The 19,042-nt window shown below is 39.2% G+C and overlaps 1 protein-coding gene across 1 annotated transcript in view; it reads left to right on the top strand.

Moving 5' to 3' along the window:
* Positions 1-19,042, top strand: part of LOC108034863 (elongation factor-like GTPase 1) — a 76,733-nt gene that overhangs the window by 30,599 nt on the left and 27,092 nt on the right. The gene's annotated exons all lie outside the window — the stretch shown is intronic.

Here is a 19,042-nt window from a genome sequence, read left to right as displayed (position 1 = left end):
ATAACGTATCTGGCGGATACGTATCTGCGAGATATACGAGCCCATGCTCTATTCAATTAGTCATTCCAGACACACGTCGGCCGGGAGAGGAGTACGCCGAGATACACGGAGAAAACTAACAATCTATAACTAAAATTCGCGTGAAGTTATTCTTCTGTTTTGGTCTTTAAAACAATTTTTCATTTATTTTTCCATTGGCTTAAGTTTATTTTTCCCCCATATTTATGGCTTGCATAGATTTAGCTTCAAGAGCGTTTCCCTCATAATATTAAAGCATTTATAAAGTTAATCTATTTGATAAAATAAAGCATTTTCTCCAATATGTATTAGCAAATTGGTAAATTAAAATCGGTATAATGGAAAATATTTATATGTCATTGTTTTTGAAACTATGTATTTATTTCTTGATAGGCTGGAATATCACCTTAGAACTTAGGAAACTAAAAACATTTTTTTTCTCTGCGCGGCCTGATTCTTGAGCTGCTTTCGCTTCAATGTCAACTCGGCTCGTTTAGACTGTCATCGATTTGGACTGGTACTCGCAGAACCAGACGAGCTAACACCTAGCCAACGCTTCCCAAAACCAGCTGAAAATTCTTGGTTTCTCTCCGGCTCAATTTAGCTAAATGCTTTCGCATTAAACATAATTTGTCGCGGCCTTCTTAATTGCAGATTGGGAAATATGCGGCTCCGCATCGAACACTCTCTCTCCCGGTATCATTTCTGTCTTCTCTTCTCGAGACCTTTCTCCCTCTGGGTGATCTATAGCCCCAATCGTGCCCAGAACTTCTAATGAACTTCATCCATTTCCATTTCACACCGTTCCCATACACACAGAGAGCGTTAAAGTCAAAAAAAATTTAAGAATGTCTTTTTGTTATTCAAATTTTTGTATACAAATACCTTGGTTATTAACAGTTGATATTAGGTTTTAAAAAAATTAATATTGAATAAACTATCTTTCTTTGAAGTCTCGGATATGGTAATACGATAGGGTTGGGGTCGCTTCTGTGTTTTAGAAATATTTTAATATTATAATGTTGGGTAAATAAAAATATTAGGAATTTATAATAGTAAAGATAGATCATTAATAATTGCAACATCTAACTTTTAAGTCTTTATAATCTCAATTATGTTTTTCCCAATTCCACAGAGCTTTAAATATGCCATTAAGCATTCTTCCCTGTCTCCTTTCATTTTTCCAGCCAACTATTTGGCTGCGAACAATTTCCCTACCGCCTGGGAACTGCAATAAAACAATAACAAATGAACTAATAAGAAAACGTTGCCAGCCGAAGCTCAAGTTCAGCGGAAAGGCTGTTGTATTGTGGAGCTTCCCATTTTTCACGTAGCCGCGCAATAAAAGAAACTGAGCGTTAATTAAAAAAATAGCCATAGATCAATGCACCTGATAGATGCGGGAAATGTTTGTTCTACTGCCTGTGTTGCTAGTTGCAAGTTGCTGGTTGCTGCTCGCCAGTTGCTGCTGGCGTTGTGTGTGTGTGTTGCTGCTGCGGCGGCAGCAGCAGCAGAAATTCGCCAGCGGCAAATGTGGTGTAATTTGTGAGAAAGAGGCTGGGCTCCTTAGCCCTTTTTAGAGCCACCTAATGGAGAGAGCCCAGAGCCAAGATAGGGGGAAATGGAAAAAATAGAATGGTAGAACGTAGTAGAACGTTGACAAGGCTGCAGGCGCTTCCTTCATTAGCATGTGGAATGGGTGGAAGACTGGTCAGCTATTTGGCTTTCGTCTCTGACACACATAAGGCGTTTATAATCGTAATGGGATGAACGCAACGCCGTTGCTGCCAACTCCTTCGGCAACTGTTGCTGCTGCTGCCGCTTAACGTTGCTGCAGTTGTTGCTGCTGCGAGTGGGTGCTGCTGTTGCGTGGTTGCAACTTTCTTCGGCTCTTATCTTTTGTGCATATGCAGCGGGCACAGCAGCAACACCGCCAGACACAGCAGCAACATCTCGACGCAATGGCGGCGGCGTCTGCATTCTTTGGCAGCTATAAAATATGCGACCGACGATCATCTAAGTACAACAGCAACAGCGACTGCAGCAGCAACTGCTGCGGCACCGCAGCAACTCTTGAACTTTACTGAGCTATGAAAATGCTTTTGCCCTTTTTCTATGCTGTCTTCTTCTTATTTTACTGCAGGCCAGCAACTGTTTAGCATGATCTGCACTGGAACAAATTTTATTTAATGTTAGATGTTAATTTAATGTTGGACTAATTATCAAATATATTTTGCTTTTTTTTAAAAGATTTGTTCTTTATAGGCAATTTTAAATTCATGAATATTTTTTTAGCTTGGTCAATTAAATCAACGTATTTATCGAAAAATATTTAAATGTTAATTCAATAAAAAGAAGAAAAGACGTTTTTTTTGATAAATTTTTTTTACATGTTCTTCCCATTTTGAATCAACTTTAATAAACAACTAAAAATCACATAAAAATTTCTTGAATATTATATAATATTTACGGTAGAATTTTTTTTGGTATAATATATTTCTTATTGTATTTGTTCTTGTATCCTTAATTCTATACATCTATAAGGTTTCTTATGAATACCTTTTTAATCGTTCTTGGTTCATCTATGAGCTATTACAGTATTACTTTCTTTTCTTACCAAATTGTCCTATTTACTTAATACTTTTTCTCATAGTGTGGCTTAAATGAGTGAAAGAGAGAGGGAGACGCAGCACGATGTTGCTGCTGCTGCTCAAGTGCCAATAGCAATCTTCTCCTTTTTTTAGCCGCTTTTTCCTCCTGCCGTTGTTGTTGTTTATTTCCCCCTGGCTTGATCTTTTGGTCTTTGGCGGTAATTTTTCTGCGCAACTTTTTCCTTTTGGCCAAGACTTTATTGGCTTTCGGCTGCCTTCGCTTCGGTTTTTCCTTCTCCTCTCTATTTCGGTGCCATTTTAGCGCTGCTCCTTTTTTATCTGCCAAAGTTTTGTCTTCATTTTTATTTTAATAGCGATCTTGATACCGCCGCCTGCGACTCCTCCACTCGTTCGCCTGGCTGGGCTTCAGCGGTATCTTCTCTTTATCACATAATGATTTCAAATGGTGCGAAATTAATTTGAATTATTACTGTTATTAGCTGTTGTTTGTGTAATAGCCGGTGCCTGATCGCAGCCCAAAAAGTCTCCGTGGCCTCATCATCATTGGTACAGTTGAAGTTGCAGTTGCAGTTGCCGCAGATGTTGCAAGTTGCTGCCGTGCATTAGGCAAGACGTGGGTAACTAATTCCACAAGAAATGCTCGCAAATTCAGTGATAAGCCATGGGAATGAACAATTTGAGCAGAAAACACTGCTGTTGGGGGCACATAGAAAAAAACTTTGTGCTCATATGAGTTTATAATTAATTTTATTCGGTGTTTTATAAATATTAAAAGTATATAAAATATTTTCAGTATATATACCGCATTAAAAATGATACCATTCAATTTGATATCAATTAATTTATCTACCATCTTAAAAACAAGGTTGTCTGGAGATCCCCATTTAAATTTCGAATACAATTATCTCTTGATTACAGATACATGGTGAAGGGTTGTTAAAAGAAATTACACGTATCCCACAGATAGGTGAAAAATGGCCGAGCTGATGACTAGCCTTGGTGGCATTTTTTCCCGTGCAACCTTGGCATCAATTACCAATTCTCGTTGGCCGCTCGAATGACAGCGTCTTTGTTGTTCGACAGCGGCTAGCTGGCCACATTTAAATTTATTAAAACTGCACCAGCCTCTAACGGACACCGCTTGGAATGTGCAACATGTTGCTGCTGTAAATGCAGTAAGTTGCTGTTGCTGTTGCTGCTGCTGCTGCTGTTGCTGCGTTCAATGACCAAGGTGATCTTGTCCCTCGTTCCGGCATCCTGATGGCGCCTCGGCCATTTGCAATTTGCCATCTACCATTTTAGCATTTTGCATGCAATTTGATGCCATTTGTCATTTGCTTAATTGTGCCCAAGTTGTGTGCTGCACTTCCTGCCAGATCAGTTCGGTTCGGTTGGGATGAGATTTTTCTTACCGTTTCTAATTGTTGCCCGGCACGCAGCGTTACCTGCAATCCAAAGACTCCGAATCCGACTCCGACTCAGCCTCGGACTCGGACTCGAACTCGGACCCATTTAGTTTCAATTAATCAAGTTGTCGCTGCACGCGTCTATTAGCTGTTTATGACAAGTGTTCTCGGGCGACGGATCGAGGGAATGTATCTCATATCTCGGAGTGGGACTGGGCTCAAACTTGGACTCTGTAGAGCAGACGCCTCGGGGTGTCCGCCTGTCGCTCATTAGCGGCGCCCCCGAAGTCTCCGCTGATGTGGCTCTGCTCCTGCTGCACTTGCTCCCCGCCCATCAGCTGTTTGTTATTAAATATACTCGTACTTGTGGCAGTTGCCGCTACTGCCTGCCGGGGCTTTGAACTGTTCTGCTGCGGCTCTTTAACTCCAGCTTTTAGAGTTCAAAACGGCTGTGTTTTGGTACCCAACATGATCGTAGGATTGAGGGGTATATTGCATTGGGAAGTCAAAAAAAAGTTAAATGAATAATATATTTTTTAAAATATATATATGATTCATTGTTTTTTAGTAACTAAATATTTTCTCCACTTGCAAAATTTTATTTTATTTTTTAGTATATTTATATATGTAATCTTAACCTTTACTTTTTTTGCACGTAGAATGTTTTGTAATTCATTTAAATTATCCCAAACATGTTGATTACAAAACATTTTTTCTCCCATATTTTCTTGTTAGATAATTTAGATTTAAAGAATTCATCATTTGACCCATTTTTGTATCCTTTGTGCTTACCAAACAATATAATATATTAATTTATACCCGACACAATGTATTTTGCTTTACTACCGTAAACCATGTTTATTCCGTCGAATTAAGTGAATGCAAGCAGAGAATAATTATGAGATACTTGTTGCATGCTTTGTAACGTTTTGGATTCCGGCTAATTTATATTTTTAAAATATGAGTACACATAAATACATAAGCCGGGTATCTTGTAGTCGGAATACCTAAGCACACCGTGATCGTTTTTTCGTTAGTTTCGTAATGGGCAAGTTCTTTAATGTTCCACTTTGGGTTTATATTCAGGTCCCGTTGCATATGTGGGGGAAATGGTTGAAGGCTTTATTTTATTTTTTCTTTTTCTATTTTTTTTTTGGTAAAAGATTGCGCCATTTTTTGCGCCCAGCTGTCACAGGTTCGTTGACTCCCCGAGAGGCGCAGTTGGTGTTGAAACAATCATGTCCGAACCAGTGGCCAACTCTTGATGGGCCCATTGCATAATCCGCGCCATAAGAGCCCACATAGCTCTCAAGATCCAGGTTCAGATCCAGATCCACATCCAAATCCAGACAGACAGGCCTGGCCTGGCCGCGGTAATTACCATTGTCTGCTAAATTGATTTCGAAATGCTTAAGTTGGCAATTTTCGGTGGCTCAGGATGTGAAGATGTTAAGACTTAGTGGAGCAGTTGGCGGGCAGCTATTGTGGGTCAAATGCCCCGCCAGATGGGATCCGGCGCAGATAGCCATTTAATGGCCTAAATGATCATCGCCTGGGCTTGGCAACTGTTCTAACTGTTTGTGAGCTAACCAACTCGGTGATCTGTGCCGCAGCTAAAGTTCAATGAAGTAATCTTTTTGGATCACTTGGTGCCCAAGCGATATTTTGCATTCAATGGGCGTTATTCATCTGAGAGAATTAGTTGTGATAATAAAATATTTATGGATTTTTCTTACATTATATACACACTATAAACCAGCTCTATGGGAAAATTTATTTTAAATATTATGGCTTATGCTGTGATTATTTCTTAACAACTTGCTTGCAACTGCTCAGCCCCCAATAATACTTTTATGCTTTCGAAAGCTTTACAAATTTGCCAATGGAAATAAAATTCCTGCAAGAAAATTCCTCTGGAGGTGAGATTAATAAAGTATGTAATTGATTATTTCTTATCCGCACCGCAAGTATATAATCAATTATGATCCACTGATTAAGCTTTGCCAAACCGGGAGAAATAAGCTGTGCTCTCAATCTTCGAAGAGGATTCTCTGGGTGTGTAAATAGAAGCGATTACAACAAATTCTAAATGCCACTGACTCTGAATTTCCCTGAGGAAACTTCTTGGCAACTGGTTCGGCCTCCTCATTTTTATTTCACTTATTTCCCGATTATGACGATCGGTATGGGGATGCTGGAGCTTAGTTTCCCCCATGTGAAAACGGCACTGGACAAACTAGAATTTATCTCTGGATATATGTGCTCCCATATGCACACGCACTAGATAAGCCGGCTGCAGAAACCAGTTGCGGCTATCGGAACCTTCCATCTATCGGCAGATCCAGATACTCGCAAAACTGACACCCCCCACGAACTAATTGCGTCTCATTGCCATTTATCGCGATGCGTTGTGACTGCGAAATGAATTACGGCCGCGGAAAACAAATTAAAATCGTGGCAAAAGTTGCGAGTTTTCCTAATTTGCCACTCGACTCCCCGGTCCGCAGTCCTCACCTTTCGCATTAAGTTTTTTAATTTACCGTCTGCCGAGGTAGCAATTTTCAGGCCTTTTACCCGCGCAACTTTCAGTGATGCCAAGTATCTCGGTACAAAACATAGACCTCATTTTCGGTATTAAAATACCACATTTTTTTAAATATCCTATACAAATTTGTTTTGGAAAGCTGCAACTTATTAAATAAATTATAAGCAACACGGCGGAATTATTTCAACAGGTTATACAATTTCTAACAATCTTATAAAATTTGATTTTTATACGGGCTAGAAACGTCCTTGCACATTTATATCTAGTATGAACCAAAAAAATGGTTTAGTTTAATTTGTAACCCGTACCCATTACATTAATTAAACAAACCAAGCCAGCACTGTCAATTTCTTAGTTCTTGCGTGCCTGGGTTTTATTTACTTATCTCTTTTTTTAGCCAGGGTTTCTGCCACTTGTTGCGCCCGTTTGCCAAATGCAATTAAATCCGTGTCGTGTGTGCAACAATTGCACTTGGCAATTGCAACTGTGCCGCATAATTGTGCCAAATGAATTTGTAATTATGTATTTGGTGTGTCTCCTGGACATGCCATGCAATCCGAGCCGGTTTCAGTGCCACTTCCACATCTCCCCGCTGTGTTTTTAATGCCTCATTTTTTTTGGTCATGTGAGTGACATCACAGTAGCAGCCACACAACACAAAGTCATTGTCAACAATGTCAGCCAGACCCACAAGACCAGCGAGACCAGGCCAGCACGGAGCAGACCGGCAAGTCTGTTCGGGCCATGACACCACACAAAAAGCAGGCTGACAAAATTTAATTAAAGCGCATGACGAAAAATTCTTTGAAAAATTGTTTAGGCGGCATCCGATGCGCCCGGAAGATCTAAGGGCACACACATTATACCCTAACTGATAGGGATTGATATCGGAAATCAGATTAAACTCACTTTGGTAAACAATAATTATACTAAAATATGGTTTAAGTGTGTTATAAAGAGTGTTCAAAGAAACCAATTTGTATAAAATTATTGATAACTTTTTTGGTATATTAATAGAATCTTAAACTGTAAAAATATATTTTTAAAAAATCAAATATATATTAAGTATGAAACAAGAATGTGTTATGTAAGCCCTTTTAACTTAAATAATAAGTTGTTTAGAAAATGAATGTCTTTTCCAGCAAAAATTCTTGTTGAATCTCAAAATGAATCGCGATGATAATTTAAAATTGTGGCATTAATTAACTGATTTAATGATATTCTTAAACCACAGCTAATCCCAAAGATAATAGAAAAATATGACAGCAGTTTCATTAAGGGTATTTCTAAAGACTAGATAAAGCTACTGCCGACACCTTAAAAGTCACACATTCCCAACTTTTTTCAGAGCGCTCTATTTTCATTTTTTTGTTAGACAAGCAAGTCTAAAGTGTCAAAGTCGCCGGAGACCGGAGACTGGAGCTCAGTAGTGGAAAGGGTGGTGTGTGGCACCATACTGGGTATTTGGCAAAGTTTTCTTGAACTTCACACGAAGCCAATTAAATGGCGACACGTTACGGAACATGGTCGAGGCCTCATCCTCGTCATTATCATCATTGTCGTCTTCATCATTGCCGGGGCCTATTCCCAAGTGGCTATGGGTGATGGGAGATGGCAGCTATGGGTATTGGAAAATGGGTCAATGATGGCTTAAATTGTGACTGGATAAGGTTGAAAGCCGTGAGGTGTGGGCTTGACATTTGATCGCATCAGCCGATCTACTCGGCTGATTGACTGATGAATCTTTGCGGGCTTTTGCGGTTTGATTTATGACGATCGATGGCAAGTTTCATTCAACTTTCTTCCACCATGCATTTTGCATTTTCCTTCAGTTTTCCTTGACTCGCTTCGGCTGCGGCTGCTGTTTCGATTGCAATGATATCGTCGTTATTGAGATGTAGCCCCCTGTCTTGGGAGACTCTGCCGTCCTGGCAACAATTTGTCTAATGTGCCAATTTGACGCCCGCCCCCCAGACCGACCCTATCAGTTGGTTCCCCATCCATCTCTCTGTCTTTCTATCCATCTATCTATCTAGCCTATCCGATTGCAATCAGCTGCTAGAGATGGTTAGCAGCCAGAAGAGTGAGTGAAAAATTTCAGTTTTTATCGTTACCCAGGAGTGGATAAGGGTACTGATAGGTTTCTTTTAAGGATAAGGGTATGCGGATACAAAATTAATAAAAATAGGAGTAAAATAATCCAAAACTATTTATAAAATAATTGACAATCGACAGAATCCTTTCAAATGTTTTTAAAACATTATAGTTTTAAAAAAGTAAAAGTCCAAAGTAAATATAGCATTTTCCCCTATATCCTAGAATGGGAACTTTAATATTATATTGTAATCTGAAGAAAATAATATACCATATACCATTTTAACCAATTGTTTTATATAAGTAAAAAGTTAAATGTGGTTAAATCCTTATAAAGTATTAATATCAAGGTGTGTTTAAAATATTTATTATTTTTTTTACTCGCATCCGTAGTTAAATGAATATATGTGTATAATGGAGCGTGCATCTTAGGATGCAGATATTTATGTAAAATTCGCAGGGCAAACTTTCTTCCATCACGTATTTCCTTTGGAGGCCACATTCCGAGTGGTTCCGTCTCCCTCCCAATATCAATGACAAGACAAACCGAAACTGCCAGATCTGTGCGCTTAGGAGGCCCTATAATTTCCACACTCTTGCCGCCCGCCAAAATCTCGCTGGTCGCTCGCTCACTTGTCCCATTTATTTATTTTGTATTTTTCTGCCGTTTAAATTTAATTCACGATTCGGCGCTGCCATCGAATGGCGACAAAGGAACGGAGAAAATTCCCTCGACGACGGATTGTAATTTTCCATCTAGCCGTCTCTCTCTCGCTCCATCTGGCTGGCTGGCTTTTCTTTTCCTTCTAACAAGCCGGCAGACGGGACGGGATTTTCTTTTGCTTACTTTCCGATTTAGTCAGCCAAAGTTGGAAAATCTCTGCGCTCGCGTACTTAACCGCAATAATTTTTGCTCATTTGAGTGTCGTGGAAATGAGTTAAAGTCGCGATACTCTGGCATTGCCACTTGGCAACGTCGCTTCTTCTGCTGCACTCGGGAAAAATGATCAATTTATAGGATATAAATTCACATTTTATTTATACCTTTAATCAGAAATGCATTACTACAATATGTAAAATTCATTAGGAACAATTTTTAGTTGGTACCCATATATCTTCGGCAATAAGGATAGTTTTCCACACATAAATGCAATTTTAAAGGGTTCTAATTATTTATATATGCCTATGGATGCTTACAGATTTAATAAAAAAAATGATATTCAAAAGCCTTGAACTTTCAAAAAATCCTTACACATATTTATTTTATTTTAAGAAACCCTTTTTCCGGGTGTATACTCCCTAATGTAATGTGAGCATTACTTATTTCCATTTTTTGTTTCTTCTACGCCGCCGCTTAATTCATTAATTTCCCACAGAGTCGAGTGGTAGCTGCATCTGCAGCATGCTGCAGAATCTACAAAGTCAATTTCAAACGTGAAACCGTTGAAAGTTATCACCTCGCGCGGGAGTTTGTGGGACCGAAATGAACCGCAATAAACTTGCGCAAATTGTCGCTGCTCTCCCTAATCATTGTCAGGCGTAATGAAGTTGTTCTCGGATTAGCTCTTCTTTGCCGGGTTTATAGCGGGGTCTTCTGTCTTAACCCAGGGCTGCTGTTTACTTGTGTAATATTTTTATGGCCCATATTATATCGTAAATCCCTTTCCGAGTACTCTTTTAGTGGTCATTTCCGGGGTTTAGATGACCCTTAGGTTATATTCCAGTTTAAGGGGTTCCTGGTATGTGAGGATACTTTGGGCGCTGAAATTTATGTATTTAAAGAAATAACATAATGCACAAGAGTATTTTTTGTTCTGCCAAAAAATAATAAAATCTCGGCTTAAACATCTTGTAATTGGAGAGCTTTAAGATCTTTTAAGTAAGCAACCTAATGGTTTTATGTTTGTGAACTAGACTAAAATTTCAAGTAAATTAATTTTGATAAAAAAGACTGCAAAAAAATGTAAAAGATACAGAAAAATATAAAACAGATACATAATCTTTATAAAAAAAACTATAGTATTGTTATTTAAGTTAATCTTTACTTTGTGCATAATTGGCTTATCTGTCTCACCGGCTTTCGGTTTTTATCAAATATTTATTTTTGGGTCAAACTACCTGGAGTTAGGAGCCTATGTTGAATACACCAACATGGCTGCACTGCTGACCATTGGCCCTTTATCGAAAAGGTGTAAAACCTTATGACCCAGTGAGGAGGTGAAGTGAACTGGCTAACAAAGTGAACTGCTCTTGGCCTTTTGTCCGACCATAAGTCTTTTGTATGGCATCGAGGCATTTGCATTTCTTTCAGCCTTGTCGATTCTTTTTTCGTAACTGTCCAGGGCACCGAGAACTTATGACTGGAAGATCCCACATTGTATCTATATCGTTATAACGCCCTGACCTCGACTTGGACTGGTTTGTATGCAAATTAATTAATACGATTCCCAATCTCTAAGGCCATATTTCAGCATTCGTTGTGCGTTGCATTCTTGGCGACACAACAGTGACCCCAAAAATGGCTTTATAAAGAAGTTTCTACGAACTCTCTAAGCCCAATGAAAGTGATTTTCCTGACCCCGTTTTACGGGTGGAAAGAAAAAACAATCTTTGGTGAAGAGCTACGAAATTGGCTTGTAAAAATGTTTCGCATGTATATCATATTTCTTGATTTTACTTTTTCCTCTCTGTTTCGGTTTCCCTGTCCCTGGCAGTTTTCTATTTTCCAAGTTGGACGCATATTTTCCGTGGTTTTTCTACAGCGTCCCACGCTCTTAATTACCCCCTCCGGCCGCCCTCAACTCGCCGCCTTCAACCACTAACATCCCAAGACAGTTTGCGTATATTTCAAGCCCAGCTTCAGATTGGTAGCTATCTTCCCTCTCTTTTCCCGCCCCGTCATCCGTCTCTGTCGCACTTTGTTTGTCCATTTCTTGTGGCTGTTTGGTTTGTCCTCTTGGTTTTTCTTTCCCCCGCAAACCCTGCGGTTGCCAATTTTAATTTGTAAATGTGCTAAAGAAAGCTGTCCAAATGTTTTGATTTAATTTTCTCAAACATTTCTGCAGAAAAACCCATTTAAATGGCTAAACCAAGAAAAGGATGGTCGCAACATCATCGCTGTCTCGGCATTGTATCTCGGCATAAATGTGTTTTATGGTGAAAGGTTGTTGCCAGAATTACCATAATCCCAGATTGTTTTCTCACATTCATCACGGAATTATTAGTGAAGATTAATCGGCTATCGGGGGATTATTTGGAAGTGACTTAGTGTCGAGTTAAGCTGGGGATTGTTTTAAAAAGGGGCTCAAATGTTTGAATTTCATACACAAATAGCACAATTTTAATGAAATTGTTAGTATATGGTACGCCCCAATTAATGTGGTATTTTATTATGATATTTTTTAAACCCATAATTTAACAAGTGTTAACTTAAAGAATTTCCTTATATGATCTGTACTTCAAAATACTTTTAAACTATTTTTACTAATTTATTTTTTTCTCCACTAAAACAAAGTGTTTATCCACTTAATCACGATATTATCTACCCGTTAAACCCCTAATTTCTGCATATATTTCCCCCCAGTTCAAGCACCCAATTCGAATCGCATTTCAAAGCTAATTTCCCCTGAAATGCAGATCCTATCGCGGGTAATGCCACCATGTTGCAACTGTCAGCGAAAGAAAACAGATCTGGCATTCGCCATCTGCCTTATCTGCCATCTCTCGTGAAATCCCGACCCAGCCATCCGGAGACCACACAGCCGGGGAGACAAAGGATTGACAACATGCCATGGGCTTTAATGATTTTTATGAGTTCATTAAAAATGTATTTCGAAAATTGTTATATTTATGAGGGAAGCGCCAGAGAGTGTGGGGCAGTGGTTATTGTTATTGTGCATTTGCATTAAATTATTGAAACATTTTTCGCGCTCTCGCCGGCCGACATTGTTTTTGCAGCTCCGTGTTGGAAGCGGCTTCATTAAGTGCAATTGCAAGGCAGCTTCACCTGGATACACCCAGTGCTACCCAGTACACAGAGAGAAAACAGAAGGCATTTCAGGAAAAAAAACAATATTGATATTTAACTTTTTGAAACTTTTTCTTTCAAATATAAAATTAAAATAAAAAATTTATAATTATATAAGTGTATACATTTCGATAGGTTCTCGATAAGCAAATCTTTCGATATTGAATGATATTCTTTGACATGATTGAAAATAAAATATTGAAGTCCAGATTGGTGATTTTAATATAATCCTATTAAAAAGTATTAGAACATTGTTTTAACTATGGCATTGAATACATGGAAATACCTACATTGCACTCAATATTTTAATACTATTTTATAAAATTAACAAAGTTTGAAAGTGTTCTATAAGAAAGTAGCTTATTGTCATTGATCATAAATTTATTCCAACTTCTTCTAGTTGGATGATGTATCTTATGGGTGACTTTTGGAAATTCGGTGTTCTGTCTTTGAATACGAATTTCTCCTTACCCAGATATGGGTCAGATATTTATTTTCTCAGTGTAGACCTTTCCTCACATGTCAGGCAGTCAGCGCTGCGATGGTGTGACAGACCTGAGCAACAACAGAAACAACAGGGCACCGCAACACCCGCAAGTTGGGAGCGCTGGCAACTTTGGCAGCCGTTAAAACTGCTGATGATGTCTGCGGCTTTGTTGCCATATCCACTACACCTTTGGGCAGGGGGTCCAAGGGGCTTTGGGCTCGGGCTCGGGCTCGGGCTGGCTGCTGCTGCCAACGCGTATTCATCATCATTTCTGTCATCCAGGCATGGGATGGTTTGCTATGCCATGGCTATGGTGCTGGGGAAAAACCTTTGCTCGCATGATGCGCTTGAATTTTCTCTTGCACCTAAATTATATTTTTCCTTCTGTCTTTGCTGCCTTTTCTTTTTCTTCTACAGCCGCCGCTGCTGTCAATGGTTATTTTTTCCATTAATATGATTTTCCTGAAGTGATTTTTTCCTACTCAAGATCAAATTTCGTTTTTTGAAAAAGGAAAGTAAACGCTAAAATGGCATATTTATCTTCTTAAAGTTTTCGCCAAGCAGTTTTTGAGTTGACCCATTTTAAAGTAGAAACCACATGTAAAGCTGGCAAAACTATCCTAATTTAAAGAACTACATTTAAATATTTTAGATACATAAAATGTAAGTACCCAACTCAATCTAAAGACACTTTAGTCTCATTTGGTTTATGTCTTCTGCTTAGCCCTCCATCTAAAATGGAAAGTTGTATTTTAATTACAAAGTAGCTTATGGGTTTATCTCCTAGGGGTTTTGTGGCAAAAATTTTCGCAACCACTCATTTTGTTTATTTAATTAGAAGAGGACCTGGTGGGCGAAGAAATTTCGGGGTTCGTGTCATTAATTACTCAGCGGGCCACTTGGACACGATCTTCGGGTAGTCAAGTAGTTGGCCAAGTGGCTCCGCGTGGCCAAAACTGCAGCTCAGCGGGATTCTGGCACTCGGACGCGCATTTGGACGCGCATGGGGGACTTTCTTTCCGAAATTGCCAATTGAGCGGAATCAAGGCAAATACTTCAAGTCTCTCCGCATCTCATTTGAATGCTTGAATCTCGGTTTCTGCGGCTTTCCCATGGATCGTTTGTCTTTTTTGGCCAATTTTTTTCCCGACTTCTTTTTTTTGTTTTTGTTTTTTTTTTTTTGGATGGGGGCGGTGGCGGGGTAAGAAAAACAATCAACGCGCCTTGAAAACGAATTCGCATGACCAAAAGAAATAGTTGAAAAGGTAAATAGGAGTTGGGAGGAAAAAAGATACAATTTTATCTTCGACGGGAAGATACCTTGCATCTTTTTTAGAAGAAGTACATCACTTAACTATGGCATTTTTGGAATGTGCATATGAAGCCCACCTATCTTTTAGTTAGCTTTGCATAAATATTTAAATAGGGAAATATTCTTAACTCAACTTTCCTAAAAGAACCTTTTATATGTGTTCATTATTTGCTAATTTAAGTAATATAGATATTTTTCAAACAGCACCTCCAGGGTATCGTGCCTTAAGTTTATTTATCTTTTGCTGAGCTCACTTTTTGTATTGTTGGCCAAGTAAATACTTAAAGATAGCACACACTTAAATCGCTGTTGATATTGTGTAGCGAAAGTGAAATTTAGTTTGCCCCTTTACCGGGAAGTGCCAAAAAAAAGCGAGCGAGCCAAGGGAAAGAAACCCAACTAAAGACTTAAATGCGAGATTCGCTTACGGAAGTTCCAAATTTGAAGAGATTTCTTCCAGTTTTTACCAACGTTTTTGCGATAATTTGTTTTGTTGGCTTGCAATTCTCGGAGCTGTTTGCTTAGTCTAATGAAAGTTAATTACAACATCAAAGCGTTGTCGCTGCCACTGATCTCCAGTGATCTTGGGGTCTCCTCCTCCGGGGCCTCCTCCGGATCCACCTTCTCCTCCTCGCCTGCGCACAAATTCCGATTAGGCGCGGCCTAAAAGGCAGAGAAGAAAAAAAAAAAATTGAGAAAAAATTGTGCGATGGCAGCCAAACTCTAGCTCTAAGTAGAGAAAGTACATGTAAAAGTATCTGAAAGATGCGAATCTGCTGCCGCTTTGGGGCTGTGGGGTCAAAATCGCTGGCGACTTTTACCGCTCGCTTTTGGGCCAAAAAGGCGCGCTGACCCCGCCCACACGGATCATGTGTGTGTGAGTGCTTGTATTTTTTTCTGTTTGGCTGTAAATATTACAACATGACTGTTGGAGATGTTAACTCGAGAGCTGCTCGTCATTTGCATACTTAACACCTTTCGGGAAACTGCGTTTGTGGGCACTTGAGTCATCTCGGCTTTTGTGCAATTAGAAAATCATCATCAAGTTGCAGTCGTGTGTTACTTTCAATTTCAATGCATATGCCTCGGCCGGTGCCCCTAACCATTGTATGGCATGATTTGTATCTTGTATCTTTGGATCTTTCGGCTTTCGTTTCTGTGGCCGCACCTCGCCTGCATCTGCATCTCCATCTTCAAGCTGCAAGCTTTGAATCGGCGATGACTTGGCACTGCACTTTGGCTATTACAATTATTGTTATTGTTACTGTTATTGCTTTATTGTTGCAGTTTATTGCATTGTCTGGATTCGCCATTAAGTGCGGCTGTTTTTCCCCACCCCCCTCATTTTTGCATATCACAGATTTTCCTCGGCCAGCTTCCAAAAAATAAATCGATAAACTTTCACCCTGACTGCCTGCCTGCCGCCTGCTCCCATTAAAATGCCATCAAGATCTGTGGAAATTTGTCCAGCCCAGAAACTCACATCCATCGGATATCAATATAAGCAATTGTTACGCTAATTGCATTGATTAACGTCTTATCGCATTTGAATTATCTCACAGAGCCAAAGTGGAATTAGAAATAGAAATAAAAATAAAACGCTCAACCCACGAAATTTCACTTTCTAGGCAACAGGTGAAATCTTCTCTTGAGTGCTTCCTGTATGAAGAGGTGAAACAAAAAATACAAACGGTGAAAATAGCCGCAAAAAAGTACCTGCCGCGGCTTAAAGATATATATTAAGAATAATTATATTTGAGTGGGCTCTCTGCGCTTCTGTTTCACATTCCTCATTTCTCCCAGGCCAGAAATTGATAAGGGCCCGGGTCCATTCCACGCTTAATGCTGCACAATTAAATTCATTGAGCTGCATAAGCACCTTCCACCAACAACGCATAATTATGCAGATGTTGGCCATTTAAAGGGCCGGTTCTTCCCACTTCCCCCATCTCACTTTTTTTTAGGTCTTCCTCTTGGGGGAGATTGCATGTCGGTCCGGGCCAACAAATCGCGTCTAATTAGTGACCCGCAAATGAAGAAATTTTTCGGACACGAAAGAAATTTCTACGTGCACTGGGGAAACCAAAAATACCATCTGGAAATTTTAAAAATATATTATATGTTAAATATTTAAATGTTATATCACTAGACAAACTTAAATGATATATGCTAGAAAGAATTGTATGATGTTTTGTTATGCTATGATATAACACGGTATGATATAATATGATATGATATGATATAATATAATATAATATGTGCTATTATATGATGATGGATAAGAAATTATATGATATGGTATTATATTGTATTATATGATAAATATGTGATAGAATACAACATAATATGTTATATATATACCTCCTTTTTTTAATACCCTTTTTTTTCCCAGTGCCTTACATAAGTCTTCCTTCAAGACATGCAACTTTGTTTTCGGACTCTTGATATTTGTGGACAGTTCTTGGTTTTGTTTTTGTTTCGCCACTAATTCGTTGTGGTTCATTTTAATGATGCGAAAGAAAGTTACGACCAGTGAAAAGGAGAAGAAGCAGCAGCTCTGTTTGGCATTTTCTAATGATGCATATAAATCTGGGATCCAATAACCCGAAACCCTGCAACCAATATCTATCTCCCTACGTCGCTTTGGGCATGCAAATTTCAGCCATCGGCTGTCCGGCCAATAATCAAAGCCAATCAATCAATATATGGTTGAGGTTCAGTATCCCAGCACTTTTGGGGGCGGGGGATTGAAAGAGCCAGCCCATGATGATGGCTCATAAATATCGAAAATGCAGACACCTTAGCAGCTTTTTGCCTCCTTCGGCTGCCGAAAGATGAGTGGAAATAATTAGTTATCGACGGCATCTGTGCAACAGTAGCAAAGTCAGTCAACTCGGACCCGCTGCGTTTTGATGGGTGATGAAACTTTCGCCAAAATAATAATTACTCAGGAATTTGCATGATAGATGAGTTCGGGAATCTACCGAAGACTAGAGACTGGGATCCTCGGGGTATCAGCCAGGAGGTGGATCTATATATGGGAATTTATGTAAGGTTGGTGTTTTTATAGGCTAGGATATTGTAATATTCGTAACTTTATGGCTTATGGCATAATATATAAACCTAGAAAAAACTTTTATTATATACAAGAGCCACCAATCTGTACAGTCCCCTATCATCTCAAGAACATTCATTTGCGAGAGCAGGGCACTTACTTTCTATTACCTCAGTTTCGACTTTTACTGAGCCAAAAACATCGGTTTCTGGGGACAAGAGTCCCATGTTGAAGTGAAAATTGCCGACCTCAGATCGAGATTGAGGACAAAACGCGGAGGAATGGGCGACAATGAGTTATTTCTGTGGCTAACTGCTGGCAATTTCGGTGTCTGTGTCTCTTGTTGTCTGTTCTGATGGCTAAAAGTGAGTGAATTTCATGGCCAGGCTAATGAAAAATGTACGGGGCTCCTTAAACTCTAATTAAAGTTTTTAAGTGTCTGTGTGTGTCTGCCGGCTGGTTGTTCGTTCTTTATTCTCCGCTGGGTCTTGTTAAGGGGCTAATGCTATAAACTGTCTTCTACCTGTGCCCATTCTGTCCGTTTTCATGAGGCCACATATCTAGTGTGCGGCTGCTGCGCAGAGCCTGCTTTTCCCATGATCTTTTTCATTTTTCTATGATCTTTGGCTAATTAGTTGGCACACTAAACGATTTCGAGGATCTTGTATGCTTAGTACAAATCCGCTTTATGCATTTGCTTGCGGTCTGAATGGGATTTTTCTCCCAAGCTCTGACTTCTTCCGGTTAAGGCCATAAAAAAGTACTCATCTTTTTGTGAGCGTTTTTATGATGTACTTGAGTTTTCGCACTGCATATTTTTACACTTCTGTCTTTAGGTGAAAAAGGTAATGTAGCGTTTTTTTTATAAGCAAAACATAATTCTTGATCAGGGTTTGTTGTTGCCTTGTTTTTATGGTTTGCCGGTAATTGAATTTGTGGCAAGGCAGCGATGGACAGCCTCTCCAGCATCTCGAGGTATTTATTTAATTATATGACGGGTCTTGACTTCTTCTTCAGGCGCCGCCAGCTGCTTTCTAATCAACATTGGTCCAATGATTTGCATTTTCAGCTGCTTAAGCTTTGGCGGCTGGCTTTTGGCTTCTACTCCGCTTTACTTTTGCTTTAGTTTTAATTGGTTTTGCTTGAGCAGAGTTTAGAGAGGAAGTACTTCTTTGGTTGAATAATTTTAATGGATGCATAGGGCATGTGGCAATTTGGTCAAGAATTAAGACAGCAAATGCTGAGTTCTGTAATTGTCGGTTATTAGCCTGAAACGTAATTTTATGGCGTTATAATTGGTTTATTTGTTTTGCCGCTTGATGTGTCGGGTTAGGATTTTCCGGGATAGGTTTTTATAATTGTGTATATTTTATGCCTTTGAGAAAATATTTTAAATCATTGTGCTAAAATTATATGACGTTCGATTTCATGAAAAATAGTTTTTGGAAAAAGTTTTTCGAACTTCCTGGTTTATTTTTACCTTTCT

The sequence above is a fragment of the Drosophila biarmipes genome, chromosome 3L (genome assembly GCF_025231255.1).
Source record: "Drosophila biarmipes strain raj3 chromosome 3L, RU_DBia_V1.1, whole genome shotgun sequence".
Taxonomy (NCBI): Eukaryota; Metazoa; Arthropoda; class Insecta; order Diptera; family Drosophilidae; genus Drosophila; species Drosophila biarmipes.
Note: the sequence above shows the minus strand (reverse complement) of the source record. Positions and strands in the feature narration are given on the sequence as shown.